This window comes from Salvelinus sp. IW2-2015, linkage group LG23 (assembly GCF_002910315.2).
Source record: "Salvelinus sp. IW2-2015 linkage group LG23, ASM291031v2, whole genome shotgun sequence".
Classification (NCBI taxonomy): Eukaryota; Metazoa; Chordata; class Actinopteri; order Salmoniformes; family Salmonidae; genus Salvelinus; species Salvelinus sp. IW2-2015.
This window is the reverse complement of record NC_036863.1, coordinates 1,350,609-1,373,511: the sequence shown is the minus strand read 5'-3', so window position 1 is coordinate 1,373,511 and position 22,903 is coordinate 1,350,609. Positions and strand designations below refer to the sequence as shown.

The 22,903-nt window shown below is 42.4% G+C and overlaps 1 pseudogene; it reads left to right on the top strand.

Moving 5' to 3' along the window:
• Positions 1 to 22,903, top strand: part of LOC111950825 (sarcoplasmic/endoplasmic reticulum calcium ATPase 1-like) — a 160,138-nt pseudogene that overhangs the window by 9,226 nt on the left and 128,009 nt on the right.

Below are 22,903 nucleotides of genomic sequence, written 5' to 3'. Positions count from 1 at the left end.
AACTGGCAGTGATTGGGAGTCCCATGGAAACAATGGGACAATGATAGTCTCGCTAACCGCAAACCAGATGGGATGGCGTATCGCTGCAGAATGCTGTGGTAGCCATGCTTGTTAAGTGTGCCTTGAATTCAAAATATTTCACCGACAGGGTCACCAGCAAAGCACCCCCACACCATCACACCTCCTCCTCCATGCTTCACGGTGGGAACCAAACATGCGGAGATAATCCATTCATCTACTCTGCATCTCAGACACGGCGGTTGGAAGCAAAAACCTTAAATTTGGACTCATCAGACCAAAGGACAGATTACCACCGGCGTAATGTCCATTGCTCGTGTTTCTTGACCCAAGCAAGTCTCTTATTGGTGTCCTTTAGTAGTGGTTACTTTGCAGAAATTCGACCACGAAGGCCTGATTCACGCAGTCTCCCCTGAACAGTTGATGTTGAGATGTGTCTTTTACTTGAAATCAGTGAAGCATTTATTTGGGCTGCAATTTCTGAGGCTGGTAACTCTACTGAACATATCCTCTGCAGCAGAGGTAACTTTTGGTCTTCCTTTCCTGTGGCGGTCCTCGTGAGAGTTCTTGAAATGTTCCGGATTGACTGACCTTCATGTCTTAAAGTAATGATGGACCGTCGTTTCTCTTTGCTTATTTGAGCTGTTCTTGCCATAATATGGACTTGGTCTTTTACCAAATAGGGCTATCTTCTGTACCACCCCTACCTTGTCACAACACAACTGGTTGGCTCAAATGCATTAAGAAGGAAAGAAATTCCACAAATAAACTTAACAAGGCACACCTGTTAATTTCAATGCATTCCAGGTTGCTACCTCATGAAGCTGGTTGAGATAATGCCAAGAGTGTGCAAAGCTGTCATCAAGGCAAAGGGTGGCTACTTTGAAGAATCTAAAATATATTTTGATTTGTTTAACACTTTTTGGGGGGGGGTTGCTACGTGATTCCATGTGTTATTTCATAGTTGTGATGTTTTCACTGTTTTTCACTATTATTCTACAATGTAAAAATAAAATCCCTTGAATGAGTACGTGTGTCCAAACTTGACTGTTACTGTACATATGTAAGGTCCCTCAGTCAAGTATTGCATTTCAAGCACAGATTCAACTACAAAGACCAGGGAGCTTTTAGAAAGACTCATAAAGAAGGGCAGTAATTGGTAACAATAACAAATCAGACATTGAATATCTCTTTAAGCATAGTCACGTTAATAATTATGCTGTGGATTATTTATTAAAGCACTCAGACACATCAAATATACAGTGGTCCTTTTGAACTGAGCTGCAGGACAGGAATTAAACTGCCTAGGGATGTTACCATGAAGCCATTGGTGATTTTAAAACGGCTACAGAGTTCAATGGCTGTGATGAGAGAACTGACGATGGATCAGCAACATTGCAGTAACTCTACAATAATGACCTAAATGACAGAGTGAAAACAATATAAATATACAGACTAAAAATGTAACAAGGCACTAAAGTAATACTGCAACAACAACAAAAAACAGCAAAGGAATACTGTTTTTGGCCTAAATGCAAAGCCTTCTGTTTGGTGCAAATCCAACAACACATCACTGAGTAACTGCCTCCTTATTTCCAAGGATGGTGGTGGCTGCATCATGGTATGGGTATCCTTTACATTGGCCAAGACTGGAGAGTTTTTCAGGATAAAAAAAGAAACGGAATGGAGCTGATCCCAGAACCTGCTTCAGTCTACTTTACACCAGAGACTGAGAGAGGAATTCACTTTTCAGCAGGACAATAACCTAAAACACAAGCCCACATCTACACTGGAGTTGCTTACCAAGAAGAGTGTGAATGTTTCTGCATGGCCGAGTTAGTTTTCACTTAAATCTGCTTTAAAATCTATGGCAAGACGTGAACATTTCTGTCTAGCCATGATCCTTTGCACACCTGCGCTTGAATAATAGGTAAATGTTGCGCAATCGAGGTGTGCAAAGCTCTTATAGACTTACCCAAGTTACTCACAGCTGTAATCGATTCCAAAGATGTTTCTAACATGTATTGACTCAGGGAACTGAGTACTTATGCAACTATTTTAGTTATAAAAATTAAAAAAAGTTTAATCCTTTTTCCTTCCACTTTGACATTTGAGTATTTTGTGTAGATTGATGACAAATCAATTTGAATCCCACTTTGTAACACAGTAAAATGTGAAGAAATCCAAGGGGTCTGAATACTTTTGCAAGGCACTGTATATTATATTTGTAGAACATTTGGACTTGTATATCGGCGAGGTAAACAGAACGTCTTTCTCTTTAGTCCTTAAGGTGTTGGAGTCATTTCAAATCAAATTGTATGTGTCACATGCTTCGTAAACAACAGGTGTTGACTAACAGTGAAACGCTTAATTCCTTCTCCAGTGGGCTCTCTGTTCTCCTGGTTGGTTGCGTGTAAAGTATCTGGGATCCTGTTAACTCGTCCCTTTTTGTTTTATTCTCACGTCCTACCTCTACAGTACCTCATCCCCATATTATTACTTACCCTCTTGCTCTTTTGCACCCCAGTATCTCTACTTGCACATCTATCACTCCATTATTAATGCTAAATTGTATTTATTTTCGCCTCTAGGGCCTATTTATTGCCTACCTCCCGACTCTTCTACATTTGCACACACTGTACATAAATAGATTTTACTTTCTTTTGTGTTATTAACTGTACGTTTGTTTATCCCATGTGTAACTCTGTTGTTTTTGTCGCTTTGCTTTATCTTGGCCAGGTCGCGGTTGTAAATGAGACCTTGTTCTCAACTGGCCTACCTGGTAAAATAAGTCAGTCACACTCACTGAGGCCTTCTGGAGATGGATGTTGAGTCGCTGAGCTGAGCAGAGGCAGCATTGAGCTACACACAGACCCTTCTACTATCTGTCAGTGCTGCTCAGTCAGTCTTCACTGAATTAGACTTGATAATGTGGTTGGTTCTTACTGCTGTGTTGAGGGGGGGCTGGGACCTGATGGTATCCCAGGTGGTAGTTGGCTGGCTTCTGGTGACGCATCTCAACTCAGTCCTGTTGTGTGTGTGTGTTGCTGTGTGTGTGTTGCTGTGTGTGTGTTGCTGTGTGTGTGTGTGTGTGTGTGTGTTTGTTGCAGTCAGACTGATGAAGTTAGGGCTGGGCGATATGGCCAAAATATGATATCACGGTATTTCACTTTTTTAATTTTATGAGTATTGCTTGACCCTGGGGTGGCAACACACATTCTAAGTGATTTMAATGGGTCTTTATCCATTCTGATTTGTTGTATACGGTTCAATTCAACTGAAATTATTTGTGGTTGATCATTTCTGCATTTCTGGCACTCATTTGAGATCATTTCTGGGCTGCATGACATGGGCCAACAATTTAGGCATTTTTTTTTTTTTTTACCAAATTGTTGCAATTGAGATTAGAGCAAAACACTTGGGCGAACTGTTCAAATCAAATGTTATTTGTCACATACACATGGTTAGCAGATGTTAATGCGAGTGTAGCGAAATGCTTGTGCTTCTAGTTCCGCCAAAGCAGTAATAACCAACGAGTAATCTAACCTAACAATCATGGAAATTAAATGATTATAGAATTAGAATATAATAGTAGGCTCTTTGAATACAATGTTTGACATGACAATGACTGAAAAGCCAGGAAGGAGTTATTGTGACCGGATAGGAACCGAAGGGATGGTCAGTGTTTCTTAGGGGACCCTATAACCTTTTAAAATGTAGCCAATGTTTTTCTCTTAGCTACTTCATGTAGCTATCATATTCTTGCTTCGATATATTCCTCTTTGATTTAGAAGATACTGTTGCACAAACAACATGCTGATTTTAGGTCTACACCATCACTGGTATTATCAGGCTGTATGGTTAGTTACGTTTTCTCTGACTGACTATTTATTAGCTAGCCGGCTAACTAGCAATTAGCATTAGCGGCTAACACGATTTAGGCCCAACTTGCTAAGAAAAATGAAAAACTATCCATTTGCAGATGTAAGAAACCAACTAACAGTCATTATATAATGCTATAATACCGCGCAAAGTGAAAACAGCATCGCTGTCATCAACATTGTTGCATGTGCTGTGTTGACCATGCAGGGACGGAAAGCAAGTGTCTCGTGGTTGAACAGCCATGCGCTGCTTGAGTGACGGGGTGGGGCTAGGTCTGTGCGAAAAGCGGCGTGGAGAGAGCTGACTCAAGTAGCAGAGTAAACTATAAAAATGGATGTTACACACAGCTTATCACATTTAACAAACCAAACATTCAAATACCATTTATAGAAGGTAAAGTAAAAACCCAAACGTGTGTGTGTGTGTACCGTATTTTACTACACACACACCGCCCAGCCCTAGAGAACCACCCCCCCCCCATGCCTGAGGTACTGATGCTTTGTTAGGTTAATTTGTTCAGTAGATTTGGGTAGTTGTTACTTTAGATACTATTAATTGAGAAACAAATCTACATCTTGAGTTTAACAACCCAAAATGGCCGCTTCTCATGCCAAGAGTAGTAGTGAGTTGTGCGAGCCACAGTTGGACAAGGTATACGTAGGCTCTCCCAGTCCACTCACCACAACTCTAACGTTACATCGCTCCAGGCCACGGGTGAGCTCTCGGCCAAATCCTCTTCTGTGTCTCTGTCTCTCACGCACAAAACCGGAGAGACAGGCACTCACACACACACAAAGACGGGGAGGGAGACGGACCCAAATACCCTGAAACACTTAGTCAGCCTCCTGCCTCTCCTGGGAAGGAAGATGCACTCTCCATTTATATTAAATGAGTGACATCCACTGAGTAGATACGATCATAGACTGCCAGTCAATGATACGTCTGACACTTACCATTCACATCTAATACATGATCTGGTTAATGCATGTAGATGTACAGTGGGGGGTAGAGGAAGATGGAGCAGGTCACCAGAGTTCACCTTTGTAGCTAAGGTCTGTGGAAACAGGTCAGGTCTAGAAATGACACAGTGTCAGTCCTGCTGCAAGGTCTTTAACTATGAGACCGACCGACCGAGAGAGTTGGAGTGCTTGCTGACTGCTCTCTATGGCCTTTTGCCACAGCTACTGACTGGCTGGCTATTTATTTGACTAACCCTGGCTATTTTCTTGAATGCAGCAGTAGGCCAACGGAGGGCATCTCCTGACCACCTGCTTATTACCCCACTATAAAAGCCAGTACCAGTTCCCTCTGTTTCAGAGCTTTTTAACTATTTAGTCTATGGGGTTTTACTATGCTGCATTTGCTGTCCGATGCCTAGAGAGCCAGTGCGCATCCTCACTGACCCCCTATTAGGGCTCCCGAGTGGCGGAGCGGTCTAAGGCACTGCATCTCAGTGCTAGAGGTGTCGCTACAGACCATGGTTCGATATCCGGCTGTATCACAACTGGCAATGATAGGGAGTCCCATAGGGCGGCGCACAATTGGCCCAGCGTCGCCCGGTTAGGGTTTGGCCCGGGGGGTAGGCAGTCATTGTAAAATAAGATTTTGTTCTTAACTGGCTTGCGTAGTTAAAAAAAAAAAAAAGTAGTGAACCACATTTTGACCTATTCCCTTAATGGTCCTCTGGTCAAATGTAGTGCACTATATTGAGAATAGGGTGCCATTTTGATGCAGACCAAGTGTGTAGTGTCGGGATGTATCAAGGTCCTATATGCGTTGCTTAACAGTTATTTTTGTGTTATTTTCGGCAGGCGTTGGCGACGTTACCCAATGAAACACTCTATTCCAGTAGGTTCCACAAGCCAAGTAGTCATGGCAACCGTTTTGAAAACTTTCACATATTTGCAGTTGAGGCCGAGAGGACCTCAATCTCAAATCATAGTTTATTTGTCACGTGCGCAGAATACAACAGGTGTAGTAGACCTTACAGTGAAATGCTGAATACAACAGGTGTAGTAGACCTCACAGTGAAATACTTACTTACAGGCTCTAACCAATGGTGTGGGAAAAAAAGGTGTGTGTGTGTAGGTAAGTAAAGAAATAAAACAACAGTAAAAAGACATTTGAAAATAAGAGTAGCAAGGCTATATACAGACACCTGTTAGTCAGGCTTATTGAGGTAGTATGTACATGTAGGTATGGTTAAAGTGACTATGCATATATGATGAACAGAGAGTAGCAGTAGCGTAAAGAGGGGTTGGCGGGTGGTGGGTGGCGGGACACAATGCAGATAGCCCGGTTAGCCAATGTGCGGGAGCACTGGTTGGTCGGGCCAATTTAGGTAGTATGTACATGAATGTATAGTTAGTGACTATGCATATAAGATAAACAGAGAGTAGCAGCAGCGTAAAAGAGGGGTTGGGGGGGGGACACACACAATGCAAATAGTCTGGGTAACCATTTGATTACCTGTTCAGGAGTCTTATGGCTTGGGGGTAAAAACTGTTGAGAAGCCTTTTTGTCCTAGACTTGGCACTCCGGTACCGCTTAATTGGTTAGGAGACCGTAAAACGGCGGCCATCTCCTCCGGCTGGCCATTTTGTGGCCCTATTGCTGTGCTTTCCATATTATGACGTGTAGTTTTTAGTCTGAAACCATTACAGCTCTAATCATTAGGCAAAGGAGACATAAAAAGGTGTGTTTGTGTGGTAGGAAGTTGTAATGAAAGCTACTGACTCAGCACATCTCATGTCCTAGTGGTAATGGATGTTACATTTCCTGGTGCTTCTCCTGGCTGTCTGTTACTGGCCATCAGACCTGGGTTCAAATACTATTTGAAGTCTTTCAAATACTTTAAGCATTTTCAGGGTTTCCACTTTTGCAACTATTCCATTGTGCTTGATCAAGCCCAGCTAAAGTATTTAAAATTATTTCAAATACTACCTAAACTCAGGTTTGCTGGCCATGTACTTGGACATCGAACCCCTTTGTTCTGTTGGCTACTGTAACCAGGAAGTGGTTCCTCTCTGGTTGGACTGGTAGTGTATAAACAGGCTGGCTTTTGTTTTCATTGTCTCATAGCCAGGGGGAGAGCACATGATTGGTTGGGGGGACAGACAAAGAGAAGCTGAGAGCCAGGGAGAGAGAGTGGAGAAGAATAGAGGCATGGTGAAGTCAGTTTGTTGGAATGTTTCAGAACAGGATGAGGCTGACGCAACCCAGATGACTACAGTGAGGAGGGAATCCTTGGCACAGAGAGGGCTGGGGAACCCCGTTCAACCCCTCCAGTCCTCCCTCCCTCTTTCCCTACCTCGCTCCCTTCCAGTAAGCAAGCCTCTCTTCCCAGCTCAGACCAGCAGAACTAGAAACTGCAGCCAGCCTGTCTGCCATAAAAACAATTGTTTGCCGCCCCACTTGTCTAACAGGGAAAAGGGCTTATGTCAGACTGGCAGAGCAGGGAAAACTTTTCTGGATTTTTGGACACAGTACACAGTCCTCAAAGGGTTTCCCATGTTCAGCTCAGAGCTCCTACAGGAACCAGAGCCTCTATATGCATGTTGCTGAAATACTTTAAATACATTCTCGTTAAAGAATGAATCATCGTTGCAATGCAGATTACTGTGTGTGCGGATGAGGCAACAATGATGATGATGAGATAATTGGTTAAGAACTAAGAAGGAATAGAAAGCTGAAGGGCTATGACTGAAATGCATTCACTAGTTGATATTTATAGGGCAGTTTTACAATGACCATTATCTTCCTGCTTCATCTTGCCCTTACTCTCCCACTTCCTGCTTCATCTTGGCCTTACTCTCCTGCTCATCGTACTCTTCCCACACTTCCTCTGCTTTCCTCGTTGCCCTTACTCCCCAACTTCCTGCTTTCATCTTGCCCTTACTCTCCACTTCCTGCTTCATCTTGGCCTTACTCTCCTGCTTCATCTTTACTCTCCCACTTCCTGCTTCATCTTGCCTTACTCTCCCCATCTTCCTGCTTCATCTTGCCCTTACTCTCCTGCTTTCATCTTAACTCTCCCACTTCCTGCTTTCATCTTGCCCTACTCTCCCACTTCCTGCTTAGTACAATGATCAGTGGAACAGAGTGTTCTTAAAGCACATAACCCTCTTTGTACTGCTACATTATTCATGTACTGTACCGTGTCAATAAAAAGCAATTTCATTCAATTATATTTTTAACCTGAAATCATCAGACTATTTTTCTTTTCTATTGTTAATCAGCAAGTTTGGTAGGAATAATTCAAAGTCTCTGATTTACTCTGTGTAATTCTAGTGGTCCTGAAACCATGTAATTTCCCGGGCGTGCGGGTGTGTGTCTTGCTTGGGTATGTTTTTGGAAAGGGCTCTCCTCCGGGCGAGTCACGTCATGGTTCCTCTAACTTTTCACCCTCTGAGTGGGTCACGTTTTGATGGCCATGTAAAACCTCCAATGCCTAGTCATACTGTAGTTTGTTTCCAAACATGTCCATCGTGCTTTTATATTTCAGGATTTCAATTATGGCTTTAGAGTAAGACTGGAAATTGCAGCTATTGAGAATTTTCTGTGTTTCTAAATATGAATGTTTTGCCCTGATCTCAGTAGGTTAGTAATAAGGAGCTCCAAGCTTGACAGGGGAGTGTATTGCTATAGCATGTTCAACACTTCATTATATCATAATATATATCACACACACACACACACACACACATTTAGCAGGTCGCCTTTTTCCAAAGTGACTTAGTCATGCATTCATACATTTTACGTACGGGTGGTCCCGGAATTGAACCCACTATCCTGTAAGGCCCATGTTTTACCAACCGAGCTAACACAGAACATCACATTACCTGAGCGTTATGCTGACCAGTATTGATGGACACGTGGTGCTGTAAAGAGGTTCTCATCACTGTGGTGGGTGTTGTGCTCCTGTCCTCACTCCTCTTCACCACCGACTCCCCCTCCCTCCACGCCTCCCCTCCCTCCACGACTCCTCCCTCCCCTCCCTCCACGCCTCCCTCCACGCCTCCTCCCCCTCCCTCCACGCCTCCTCCGCCTCCCCCTCCCCTCACGACCCCCCCCCCCACACACAGATCTGATAATGGTGAGAGGTGAAGAATAACATTTATTTGAAATCATCAGAGTTGTTACAACACACTAATCATTTAGTTCAGAAACACTGCCATGAGAAGCCTTCCTTTATTTCATATGTAATCATACATTTAAACTCAACTGCTCCAGGATTAAGTGGAATTGTTTACACATGTCATAAGCTTTTCAAAGCCTGTTCTAAATTAATCTGTTAATCATTAACATGTCTTTGCGCTGTCCCCCCTCCCTCTTTCGCTGTCCCGCCTCCCTCTCTCGCTGTTCCTCCTCTGTTGCTGTTCCTCCTCTCTCCTCTCTTCATCCATCTCCCCCTTCCATTCCTCCACGGATGGCGTGATGGTGGTGTGACACTGACAGAGCTTCCGGCTGAAGAAGGTAAATATTGATATTTCCAGTGAGATTCTAGTGCCCCCTCCTTTACAAGCTGATGATTAGCCCTTTAGCCTAGGATCGTGTGTGTGTGTGTGTGTGTGTGCGTGTGTGTGTGTGTGTGTGTATCCTCGGAGTACACACTGACTTGCAGCACCACCCATATAGATTATAGATACACTGTCAATAGAAGAGGGATTATTGACTGGCAGAACAGAAGTATAGACCTATAGAAGTCCCATATTATCAACGAATGGGTAGTGCTGTTTTACTGTGGTTCCAATTCTCATGATGTACTTGCAGGCCTTGACTAAGAGTTTTTATAGGTACAGTATGTGTGACAGGATGATGTATAGCCGGACCGTCTTATGACTTGACTATATGTACAGGGCCTTCAGAAAGTAGTCACACCTCTTGACTTTCTCCACATTTTTGTTGTTACAGCCAGAATGTTAAATGTATTACATTTAGATTTTGTCACTCTCCTACACACAATACCCCATAATGTCAAAGTGAAATAATGTTTTTCGACATTTTTTTAAACAAATTAATAAAAAATGAAAAGCTGAAATTTCTTGAGTCTAAGTATGTTTGTTTGTTATGGCAAGCCTAAATAAGTTCAGGAGTAAGAATTTGCTTAAGTCACGTAAGTTGCAATAATTTTACAATAATAGTGTTAAACATGATTTTTGAACGACTTCCTCATCTCTGTACCCCACACATACAATTATCCGTAAGGTTCCCCAGTCGAGCAGTGAATTTCAAAACACAAAGACCAGGGAGGTTTTCCAATGCCTTACAAAGAAGGGCACCTATTGGTAGATGGGAAATAACTTTTTATTTTATTAACATTGAATATCCCTTTTAGCATGGTGAAGTTATTAATTGCACTTTGGATGGTGTATCAATACACCCAGTCACTACAAAGATACAGGTGTCCTTCCTATCTCAGTTACCGGTTTAGAAGGAAACCTCTCAGGGATTTCACCATGAGGCCAACTGAGGATGGATCTACAAGATTGTAGTTAGTCCACAATACTAACCTAATTGACAGAGTGAAAAGAAGGAAGCCTGTACAGAATACAAATATTCCAAAACATGTATCCTGTTTGCAACAAGGCACTCAAGTAAAACTGAAATTAACATGTCTGATTACAAAGCRTTATRTTTGGGGCAAACGCATCACTGAGTACCACTCTTCATATTTTCAWGCATGGTGGTGGCTGCATCATGTCATGGGGACGCTTGTCATCGGCAAGGACTAGGGAGGTTTTAGGATAAAAATAAACTGAATAGAGCCAAGCAGAGGCAAAATTCAAGAGGAAAACCTGACATTCACCTTTCAGTAGGACAATAAGCTAAAACACAAGGCCAAATAAACACTGGAGTTGCTTAACAAGACAACATTGTATGTTCCTGAGTGGCCTAGTTACAGTTTYGACTTAAATCTTATTGAAAATCTATGGCAAGCCTTAAATGGCTGTCTAGCAATGATCAACAACCAACTTGACAGAGCTTGAAGAATTCAGGTCTGCAAAACTCTTAGCGACGTACCCAGAAAGASTCACAGCTGTAATCGCTACCAAAGGTGATTCTAACGTGTATTGACTCAAGGGTGTAAATACTTATGTAAGTTAGATATTTATGTATTCATTTTTAAATAAATTTGGCAACATATTTCTGAACCATGGTTTCACTTTTGTCATTATGGGGTATTGTGTGTAGTTGGATGAGAACCTAAATTGAATCCATTTTTAAATTCGGGCTGTAGCACCACACAATATGGAATAAGTCAAGGGGTATGAATACTTTCTGAAGTGTTTGTGTGTGTTTTAGGCAAGTCACTATGGGAGCTGGTGGTGGAGCAGTTTGAAGACCTCCTGGTCAGAATCCTGTTGTTAGCTGCCTGCGTCTCCTTTGTAAGTAACTATTGAACCCAATACCCTGCTGCTCATCAGATCTCCTTTTGTTAGAGCTAATATTGAACCAATACCCTGCTGCTACACATTCTTCCTTTTTAAGTAACTATTGAACCCAATACCCTGCTGCTCATCACGATTCTCCTTTGTAATAACTATTGAACCCAATACCCTGCTGCTCATCACATTCTCCTTTGTAAGTAACTATTGAACCCAATACCCGCTGCTCATTCACGTTCTCCTTTGGAAGTAACTATTGAACCAATACCCTGCTGCTCATCACATCTCCTTTGTAAGTAACTATTGAACCAATACCCTGCTGCTCATCACATTCTCCTTTGTAAGTAACTATTGAACCCAATACCCTGCTGCTCATCACATTCTCCTTTTGTAAGTAACTATTGAACCCAATACCCTGCTGCTCATCACATTCTCCTTTGTAAGTAACTATTGAACCCAATACCTGCTGCTCATCACATTCTCCTTTGTAAGTAACTATTGAACCCAATACCCTGGTGCTCACCACATTCTCCTTTGCTAAGTAACTATTGAACCCAATACCTGCTGCTCATCACATTCTCCTTTGCTAAGTAACTATTGAACCCAATACCCTGCTGCTCATCACATTCTCCTTTGCCTAAGTAACTATTGAACCCAATACCCTGCTGCCTCACACATTCTCCTTTGCTAAGTAACTATTGAACCCAATACCTGCCTTGCTCATCACATTCTCCTTTTAAGTAACTATTGAACCCAATACCCTGCTGCTCATCACATTCTCCTTTGTAAGTAACTATTGAACCAATACCGCTGCTGCTCATCACATTCTCCTTTGTAAGTAACTATTGAAACCAATACCCTGCTGCTCATCACATTCTCCTTTGTAAGTAACTATTGAACCCAATACCCTGCTGCTCATACATTCTCCTTTGTAAGTAACTATTGAACCCAATACCCTGCTGCTCATCACATTCTCCTTTGTTCATTTCTCTCATTCATATGAGTCCTATGTTTTTGACTTTTTCTACATTGGCTTGAAAGTTTAACGTCTAGCTTTGCAGCTTAGCCAATAGTGACAACCAGGCTACCTGCCTTGACAGTGGCAGAATGCGTCTGTAATACTCTGCCTTGACAGTAGACATGTGTTTTATAATACCCTGCCTTGACAGGGACATCATGTGTCTGTAATACCCTGCTTGACAGTGGGCAGAATGTGTCTGTCATACTCTGCCTTGACAGTGGACATCATGCGTCTGTAATACTCTGCCTTGACAGTGGACAGAATGCGTCTGTTAATACTCTGCCCTGATAGTGGACAGAATGTGTCTGAATACTCTGCCCTGACAGTGGACAGAATGTGCCTGTAATACCTGCCTTGACTGGACAGAATGTGTCTGTAATACCTGCCTTGACAGTGGACATCATGCGTCTGTAATACTCGGCCTCCTGACAGTGGACATCATGCGTCTGTAATACTGCCTTGACAGTGGACATCATGCGTCTGTAATACTCTGCCTTGACAGTGGACATCATGCGTCTGTAATACTCTGCCTGGACAGTGACATCATGCGTCTGTAATACTCTGCCTTGACAGTGGACATCATGCGTCTGTAATACTCTGCCTTGACAGTGGACATCATGCGTCTGTAATACTCTGCCCTGACAGTGGACAGAATGCGTCTGTAATACCCTGCCTTGACAGTGGACAGAATGTGTCTGAATACCCTGCCTTGACAGTGGACATATGTGTCTGTAACTCTGCCTTGACAGTGGACAGATGTGTCTGTAATACTCTGCCTTGACAGTGGACAGAATGTGTCTGTAATACGCCTGCCCTGACAGTGGACAGAATGTGTCTGTAATACTCTGCCTTGACAGTGGACAGAATGTGTCTGTAATACCCTGCCTTGACAGTGGACAGAATGTGTCTGTAATACTCTGCCCTGACAGTGGACAGAATGCGTCTGTAATACCCTGCCCTGACAGTGGACAGAATGTGTCTGTAATACCCTGCCTTGACAGTGGACAGAATGTGTCTGTAATACCCTGCCTTGACAGTGGACAGAATGTGTCTGTAATACCCTGCCCTGACAGTGGACAGAATGTGTCTGTAATACTCTGCCTTGACAGTGGGCAGAATGTGTCTGTAATACCCTGCCCTGACAGTGGACAGAATGCGTCTGTAATACTCTGCCCTGACAGTGGACAGAATGTGTCTGTAATACTCTGCCTTGACAGTGGCAGAATGTGTCTGTAATACTCTGCCCTGACAGTGGACAGAATGTGTCTGTAATACTCGTCTGCAGGCATTGCTTTGCATACCACCTCCGTATTTCCAATAATACTGGCCTGCCGACGGCGGAAGGTTCAGCACTGTGACTCCCTAGATTTTCCCCTTAAAAGCATGTCTCTTTACTTCAGTATTTCCAATACTCTGACGCACACAATTCCTTAAATAGTGACCATGTTTTGGCCAGGTGGTAGGGTGGAGCATGGGCACGGCCAGGGGAACCCTGACTGTATAATGATTTTATTTCCATCTATTACAGTCCCCAGAGCCACGGGATGGAATTACAGGGCTATTCTGGGCAGCGGAAAATAAGTATTAAAATGTATATGATACAAATATATCTACACTAATTGCCTTTTGTTTTGATCCTGGTGTTTCTAAGTGGGAGGCTGTTTGTTTTTCCTAATGTAAACTGGGCTGCCTTTAATTGTAATTTAAATGTGTTAACACTGTAACAAGACCCTGTTTTTGTTCCACTGATTTACAGCTCCCACAGCTTTACTACACACCAAGCAGAGTGAGCTACCTAGGCTGGTTAAACCTCCCGCACATCCTTTACTATACACCAAGCAGCTGAGCTACCTAGGCTGGTTTAACCTCCCGCACATCCTTTACTATACACCAAGCAGACTGAGCTACCTAGCTGGTTTAACCTCCCGCACATCCTTTACTATACACCAAGCAGACTGAGCACCTAGGGTGGTTAACCTCCCGCACATCCTTTACTATACACCAAGCAGACTGAGCTACCTAGGCTGGTTTAACCTCCCGCACATCCTTTACTATACACCAAGCAGACTGAGCTACCTAGGCTGGTTAAACCTCCCGCACATCCTTTACTATACACCAAGCAGACTGAGCTACCTAGGCTGGTTTAACCTCCCGYATATCCTTTGACACTTGATGCTGATGTAGGCACTGCATCTCAGTGCTTGAGGCGTCACTACAGACATGATTGTGAGTCCCATAGGGCGGCGCACAATTGGCCCAGCGTCGTCCGGGTTTGGCCTGTGTAGGAAGTCATTGTAAATAAGAATGTGTTCTTAATTGACTTGCCTTGTTAAACAAAAGTTAAATAAAAAAGTGACATCAAATGGATTTAGTTAGTTAAATTAACACTTTTATTTTTATTTTATTACAACAATTCAGTTTTAGTGACTGACGTTGGTGCTTTAATGAATTACAGCAACATGTGCTCAGCCTACTGGTGCTGGAAGAGGTGGCGAAAGTGACCTACAGAAGTATCCGAAAAAAGGCTATCCTAACCTATAAGGGCCAAACCTCAATGGGGGAATTACTCATTTGTGTGCCTATTTGAATAATATGTAAATGAAGACGTTGAGCTGCTCTGACTGCATGACATGAGAATAGAGCCTTGTAACCAGGCAACAAGAGAGGAACACAGAACAAAGCTGTTGTTTTTAAAGCGGTCTCCGATATAATCATTACACATGACTATTTATGGATGGAAGTCGTAGAGGAGAAGGAATGCTCAAGTTTACCACTACAGCCTCAATAACTGTTACTGATCACAATGCTTACTGTAATTTATCATATTGTAGACAACTTTTTTTTACTATTTAATTTGATCATCTTTTTACTAAGATTTGTTGTGTAGTTGAGACAACTTGATCACTCCCATCCATCTATGAGAATAGGGGTTATTCGACCGGGCTATACCAAGTCAGGCTGACCCATGACACCAACCGATGACAACTGGCAACATCGATCAGCTGAAACAATGAATACACTTCCTAATTATGAAATAAACACTTCCTCCATTTTAATCTGAGGAAGGAGGGAAGGTTGGCTTCCTTTATTTCGTTTTCTACGGCATTATGTGAGAGGGGGAGTGTAGGTCAATGTTTTGGTTGGTGCAGGAAGGGAGTGAAAAAGTCAAGTTGCCATTGAATTGGGCMCTGACGCTTTGCTTGTTGTCGTGCATGTCTTTGTAAACATTATTTTAATACGTCTTTTTAAATTTTTTCCTTCCATTTGTTAAAGCTGTGTTTTGGTTTTAACGTGATGTTGGAACTGTGTGGCCATTCAGTCCCAATAAGCCATCTGTCTGGAAGTGAAGCGTAACTCCTGTCTTCTGAAACTAAAAACACTTCTCGTCATCCTCCTCTCAAGGGTCTCTAACCTTTTCCTTTTCCTWGCATGAGAGCAACTTTTTTTWAAWTTTTTTTAATGTCATGAGCTACTCTTTTTATAGCTTTCAAAAAGGCACATTCTCTTCTCTGCAACTCTTCCCCAGGTCCTTAGTGTACTACTATCTCTTGTACACTATGTATTCTGTCAATATGCCTGGTAAAATCATGTTTAATAAAAACTCTGAGGGGGGGGCCCTACAAAATAAATGTGGTTTCCCAAATTCTGTTTGAGATTTTCCTGGTTTTCGGGGGGGGGGGTTTACTCTCAATTACAATTGCTCATAGAGAAACAGCGAAATTGGATGTTCTGAGTCGATGTCAATGTTTAAATCGTATCAGAAAACCCTTTTTGGGGGGGGGGGTCTGGAAGAACTTTTTTTTTAAATATATTTTTTTGTGTAATTCCCCTTTTTTTTTTGAGCCTCTAATGTGCCAGTCTAGCGATTGTGCTGTACTTCAACTGCTCATTTAACGGCAAAGTCAGCAAATAATAGATATAYTTACTCAGGATATACTTCTGCCAGGTAAGCCTACTTTGCAGTAAACATTTAATTGAGATGCTTTTGAAGAAAGTATTTCTGTCAACCCACAAGATGKTTTTTACATCAACTGGCTACTAGTGATGTGCATTATTTTCTGTGAGCTGGACCGTTTGGCGCCGTTCACCTAAAAGAGACGTTCATTTGGCTCCCAAATTGCTCTTCRTTCAGTAATGCCTTAGAAATTGACTTAAAATCATGACAATATTATACATCTCTCATTTTTAAATCCTAAAACATTGTTTACCATTATGTCAGATCGTGAAATGTGAGTTCAAATACATTTTTACCTGATCAAATTATTAGATGACCTGCAATTTTTTTTTTTAAATGAAGACCAAATGTAATACACTGAAAAAAATTAGCGTGGACCAGAATGAGGCCCCCTCCTCACTATACATAGTTCCTGCTCTGTGGTATTGCCATCTTCATAGTTTAAAAAAATAAAAACTGTGTCTGGAGCTCAACAAGCTATAGTAAAAGTATGCAAATCAGGTTGACTAGATAATAGCTGGGAGCTTGCGGTGTCTGATACCTGTGAGGTTTATTTTATGACAGTTTGCAGTGGAACACGTGAAAATTCCATGTACTTTCAGAATTGTTTGGCGAGCTACTCATAGGTGATCTGGTAGCTACTCATAGGTGATCTGGTAGCTACTCATAGGTGGTCTGCGAGCTACTGGTAGCTCGCGATCGACCTGTTGGTAATCCCTGCTCTAACTCCCGTCTGCTAAAACTAAGAACACTCGCTAATTGTCAGAAATACCACGGAAGTGTGTGTCAGTCACGAGTACAGAGTAGCCAGCCAGGTGCCGGAAGCACCCATGGGTTAGAATGTCTTGCCGAAGGAGCTCGATTTTGGTGGCCTCCGGTACATTGTAACGCCTTCACATCATCTGAAATATACAGCAARATTATTGAATATTTTATCAAGTTTACCTCAGATTTTTGTTGTGGTATTGTGCAGAAAGATATGACTTTGCAACTAAAATGACTGAGCATGTATGAATTAAGTGTATTGTTTTGGATATGGCGGGGCCTAAGGGTGGGCAATTCCAGTCCTCGAGGGCCTGATTGGTGTCAGTTTTTCCCCAGCTAACACATCTTTGGTTTAGAATGCAATTTGATGAATCAGCTGTGTTTTTCTAGGCATGGAGAAAGTGTGACACCAATCAGGCCCTCGGACTGGAGTTGCCTACCCCTAGGCCTATGTGATCAGGACTATTTTTCAATAGCAACGCGACGTCACAGAGTACACAAGTTCAGCTTCCCCAACTTTGGTCCCGCCCTGGTTTACTCTCCCTCGCCCATACTTCGCTTTCCTCAGTCGAAAATGAACTGGACCTCGTTTCATCACCCCCAACGTGCTAGATGGATTTCTGCTGAAAGTGGTAGACGCACTGCACACACACACAGACGGGCATTCTCGTTGCTTCTTCAGAAAGTTGCAGGAAATACGAAATAACTAACTACGTTTCCATTCACAGTTTTTATGCGCAAAAAGTCGTGATGGAAACAGAACAATTTTATAAATGTTAACAGATAATTTAATTCAGCAAAATGAATTATGTAAAAAATGGTGGTGGAAACACCTTTGTGCAAATATTGATTATAATAACCATCGTATCTAAGTGAACTTGGAGTCACACGATAATATGTTTTGTGGTCCTCCCACTACGACTTGGGAAAGCATGTAGTTTATTAGGCTAAAGATTAAATAAGTTATGAACACCACAGGGTGGTGAATGTGCACGGTGATGGACTTAATGCCCCTTTCCAATAAATATCGAGGGTCTTATTCTGGTGACATGATGATCGATGCTTGACTTCCGTTTTGAGAAATAAAAGTATTCTCGCTCTTATTCATTAATAATCTCATGTGGACTAGCCTACCCTCACAGCCTACCCTCACAGCCCACAGCCTACCCCCACAGCCTACCCTCACAGGCTACCTTCACAGTATCTGTGAGCTGTTGGCTGGAGTGCAGGTCTCAAGACCAGAGGAGGCACATTTTGATATTTAACGGTTTTTGTGACAAAACTATTAGTAGAGTTGATAATGTGATGGAAACACATTGCCCTTTAGATTTTTATTCAGTCCTTAAACTTAAACGTAAAAAGTAAATTTTGTGTGCACTACGTCATCACACAGATTTCTATCCGTAACAAGTCAGTTTGGTGGAAAAATGTTCATTAAAATCTGTCGCCAATTGGATGGAAATCTACCTACTGATGCGTTCTGTTCATGTCTTGATATACTGATATATATATATGATATACTCGAGCAAATTAAATGTTCAATACATTTAGGTGATTCAATAAATATTGTTTTAATATTGTTGAATTCCATTTTAATGTCTGGATTCGGTGAGGGCCCAAATGATCAAACTTTGACCAGAATGAGGCTCTCCACTACCTGTTGTTCCTGCAGTAATGATTCTTAATCAAATATTTTCAAAATTTATTTGTAGATAATTGCCAAAAAAGCCTAGGTCTACTAGTAGTCTATGCAAACTAGGGAGCCAAATGAAGGGCTCTCACTGATGCGATTCGGTAGGCTACACTGACGAGGTGAGGTACTCACTTTAGCGTCACCGTCTGGCAAGCACCGACATCCTAGGGAAGGAAAACCTAGAAAATCCTTTGGTTTATTTGTCCCGACGCGATACCATCGTCATATAACAACGTTGCATAACTTTATGATTGATTGACTTTATTCAGTCACTTCAACACATTTTATAAACTTGCTGTTCAATTGTCAATTAAAGCACAGTAAATAGCCTACTGTGGAATTTGACTGCAACCCAACCACAGCACACACACACATTGTATCGACCAAAATTGTGCCGACAGATGGCCATAACAAAGGGGTTCCCTGTCATCGCTGGCTTTGTGACTGACGGGCGCCTTTCCTATCAATAGATCGCTAGAATATGCATATCATTCATTTTAGTGGGTGAGCGCTCGATGGACTTGCAAATTGATACTTTTACATGAAAAGTGGTCTTAAAAAAAWATATATATWTTTTTTTTATATGAAGTGGAAGAAGTAGCCGGCTGAAAATTAGTCTGTAACCGGCCGATTAGCCGACAGACGGCGCTAATGGAAAACAGTGTCAACTGGCTAGATGGCTGAATGAAAGGACAGATCAGAACGAGTTTTTCTCCTTCAATATTCTCTACACAGAGCAGAGTGAAGTGAAGGGTAGATTTGCGGGACCCAAACGGTCGTGAATGATGAGCTATCGACCGAGGCTTGAGCCGCTGATCTGCTGTGCCCCGCTCCGATCCTCCTCACTGCTCAATACTCACTGTGGAGGAGAAAACACTGTTCTATTAACTCTGTATTATGTTGCCCCGCCCCCCCCCTCCAGGTGCTAGCTCTGTTTGAGGAGGGGGAGGAGACCATCACAGCCTTCGTGGAACCCATCGTCATCCTGCTCATCCTCATCGCTAACGCTGTGATCGGAGTCTGGCAGGTGAGTGTCTCTCTCTTGTGTGTGTTCGTTCACCCGATCATGTGTCAGGAGATGGTGCTGACATGCAGGATATTATATGGTGTGTCACCTTAGGGTGAAGACATTATGTCACGAGTCATCTATACAGAACCATAACTTGTGTTCTGCTTTCGACCTTCATACGTGACAGCAGGGCTTTTATTGATGGGTTGGATAGTAAAGCTGTATCTACTGAAACATGGAAACCATGGAGCCAAGGCCAAGCTTTTAAATTGCCCGGTGTATATACACGTGGCAATGTACATGGTGCTTCTAGAGGCGCCAGTAAAACAAGCCATTGATGATGTAAATGCTAGTTCTGTAGGTATTTCAGTCAGAGCGATCACTTACTGTCTTTGTTCATTTCACTCTGTAGACCTGCAGACAGAAACGGGTCAGTGTTAATTGAAGACCATGAACTGCAGCCTAATCAGAATTGGTCTCTGAATATAGCACTTTGACCTTGGAGGGATGGGTAGAATGAGGAGGGATGGGTAGAATGAGGTAGAGGGATGGGTAGAATGAGGTAGAGGGATGGGTAGAATGAGGTAGAGGGATGGGTAGAATGAGGTAGAGGGATNTGGGTAGAATGAGGTAGAGGGATGGGTAGAATGAGGTAGAGGGATAGATAGAGCAGATGTGATAAAGTGGGGTTTGGAGGACACATTGACAGCTGAGTGAGCGAGCACTGGGTAAGGTCAGTCTATGCGTTGAATGTTCCGTTTATAGCCATTGCCTTTTCTAGTAGGTGTTCATTCCAAAGTGACAGAAATACACAAAACACTTCAGCGTGGTACGAAATGGGGCTGCAATTCAGCTTGGACCTTTTGGCCTCTGTGTTGGTACTGAACCTGCCTCTGTGTGGTCCAGGAGAGGAACGCGGAGAACGCCATCGAGGCGCTGAAGGAGTACGAGCCAGAGATAGCCAAGGTGTACCGCATGAACCGCAAGGCTGTCCAGAGGGTCAAAGCCCGGGAAATAGTCCCTGGGGACGTTGTAGAGATTGCCGGTGAGTACAGGGTGAGGGACAGACAGGTGTTTTTCAGTGTGAAAGTATTTTTCTTTGTTTCACCCTGCATTCTGGCCCATACCAAAAACACACACACACACACACACACAGGTATATGGCCCTATGCCCCATTTCCAGGGCTGGAAACGTCAATCAAAACTAAGTTACACACACACACACACACACACACACACACACACACACACACACACACACACACAGTGCCTTCAGAAAGTGTTCACACAGTTTGTTGTATTACAGCCTGATTTTTAAATGGATTAAATGTTGTTGTTTTTTGTCACTGATCTACACACTATACTCCATAATGTCTTGAGTCAATAAAGTAACTGATCAACCCCTTTGTTATGACAAGCTTAAATAAGTTCAGGGGTAAAAAGTGGCTTTAAAATTCACAGAATAAAGTTGCGTGGACTCACTCTGTGTGCAGTAATATTGTTTAACATGATTTTTGAACGGCTACCTCATCTCTGTACCCCACACCCCACACCGTACCAATCAAACGTTTGGACACACCTACTCATTCAAGGGTTTTTCTTTATTTGTACTATTTTCTACATCGTAGAATAGTAGTGAAGTCATCAAAACTATGAAATAACACAAAAGACTGTTAAACAAATCAAAATATATTTTAGGTTCTTCAAAGTAGCCACCTTTTGCCTTGAAGACAGCTTTGCACACTTTTGGCATGCTGACTGCAGGAATGTCCACCAGAGCTGTTGCCAGATAGTTTAATGTTAATTTCTAGACCGAGGCTATTTGGCTACTATCTACAGATACATTTTGAAAACATTCTGAAGGAATCATTACTGCAAGAACAACAGGTAGTGGAGAGCCTCGTTCTGACGGCTGAGGAGTATTTCTGTCTGTTAATAAAGCCCTTTTTTGGGGGAAAACTATTTTTAATTGGCTGGGCCTGGTTCCCAAGTGGGTGGGCCTATACCCTCCCAGGCCCACCTATGCCTGCGCCCCTGCCCAGTCTTGTGAAATCCATAGATTTAGGGCCTAATGAATTTATTTCAGTTGACTGATTTTCTTCATATGAACTGTAACTCGGTAAAATCTTTGAACTTGTTGCGTTTATGATATCGCACGTAAACTAAAACAGAGCCATTCTGGCAGTACTCGTAGGCACTGTGGATGGGGCTATATGATGATTTATTTCCTTGTTTCTATAATGTTGTTGCCTTCATGGTTTTTTGGGGGGTTGGGGTGTCTCTATTGATTAATGAGACGCAAATGTTATATTTATTTTAGTGCTGTAATTTGCCATTTACCTTGAAACATATTATAATTTGTTTATATTATTGTCTCAATGAGCCACTAGGCTATAAATAAGAGCTAAGTGCAATGGTCAGGACACTGACGTTAGCTTGACGTAGAAACGTCCGTCACTTGTTCGCATCCTGGTCGGTGAATTAAAGTGAGCAATAAGAAATCAATCTCTGACTTGTTTGAGTGCTCCAACTCCATTGTACCTTGAATTAGTCCTTTTGGAAGTTTTTCCTTGGTAAGTCGTTCATGTGATTTGTCATTTGTTGTTGAGCACCCCTTTTTCTTTGTATGCTTTGGATGGTGTATCAATACACCCAGTAACTACAAAGATCTTTCCTAACTCAGTTGCCGGAGAGGAAGGAAACCGCTCAGGGATTTCACCTTGAAGCCACTGGTAACTTTTTAAAACAGAGTTTAATGGCTGTGATAGGAGAAAACAACTGAGGATGGATCAACAACATTGTAGTTACTCCACAATACTAACCTAAATGACAGAGTGAAAAGAAGGAAGCCTGTACAGAGAAAAAATATTACAAAACATGCATCCTGTTGGCAACAAGGCACTCAAGTAATACTGCAAAAAAATTGGCAAAGCGATTCACGTTTTGTCCTGAATMSAAAGTGTTATGTTTGGGGCAAATCCAATACAACACATCACTGAGTACCACTCTTCATATTTTCAAGCAYRGTGGWGGCTGCWTGTAATGGGTATGCTTGTMATCATTAAGGACTGGGGAGTTTTTCAGGATAAAAAAGAAACGGAATGGAGCTAATCACAGGCAAAATCCTAGAGGAAAACCTGGTTCAGTCTGCTTTCCACCAGTCACTGGGAGA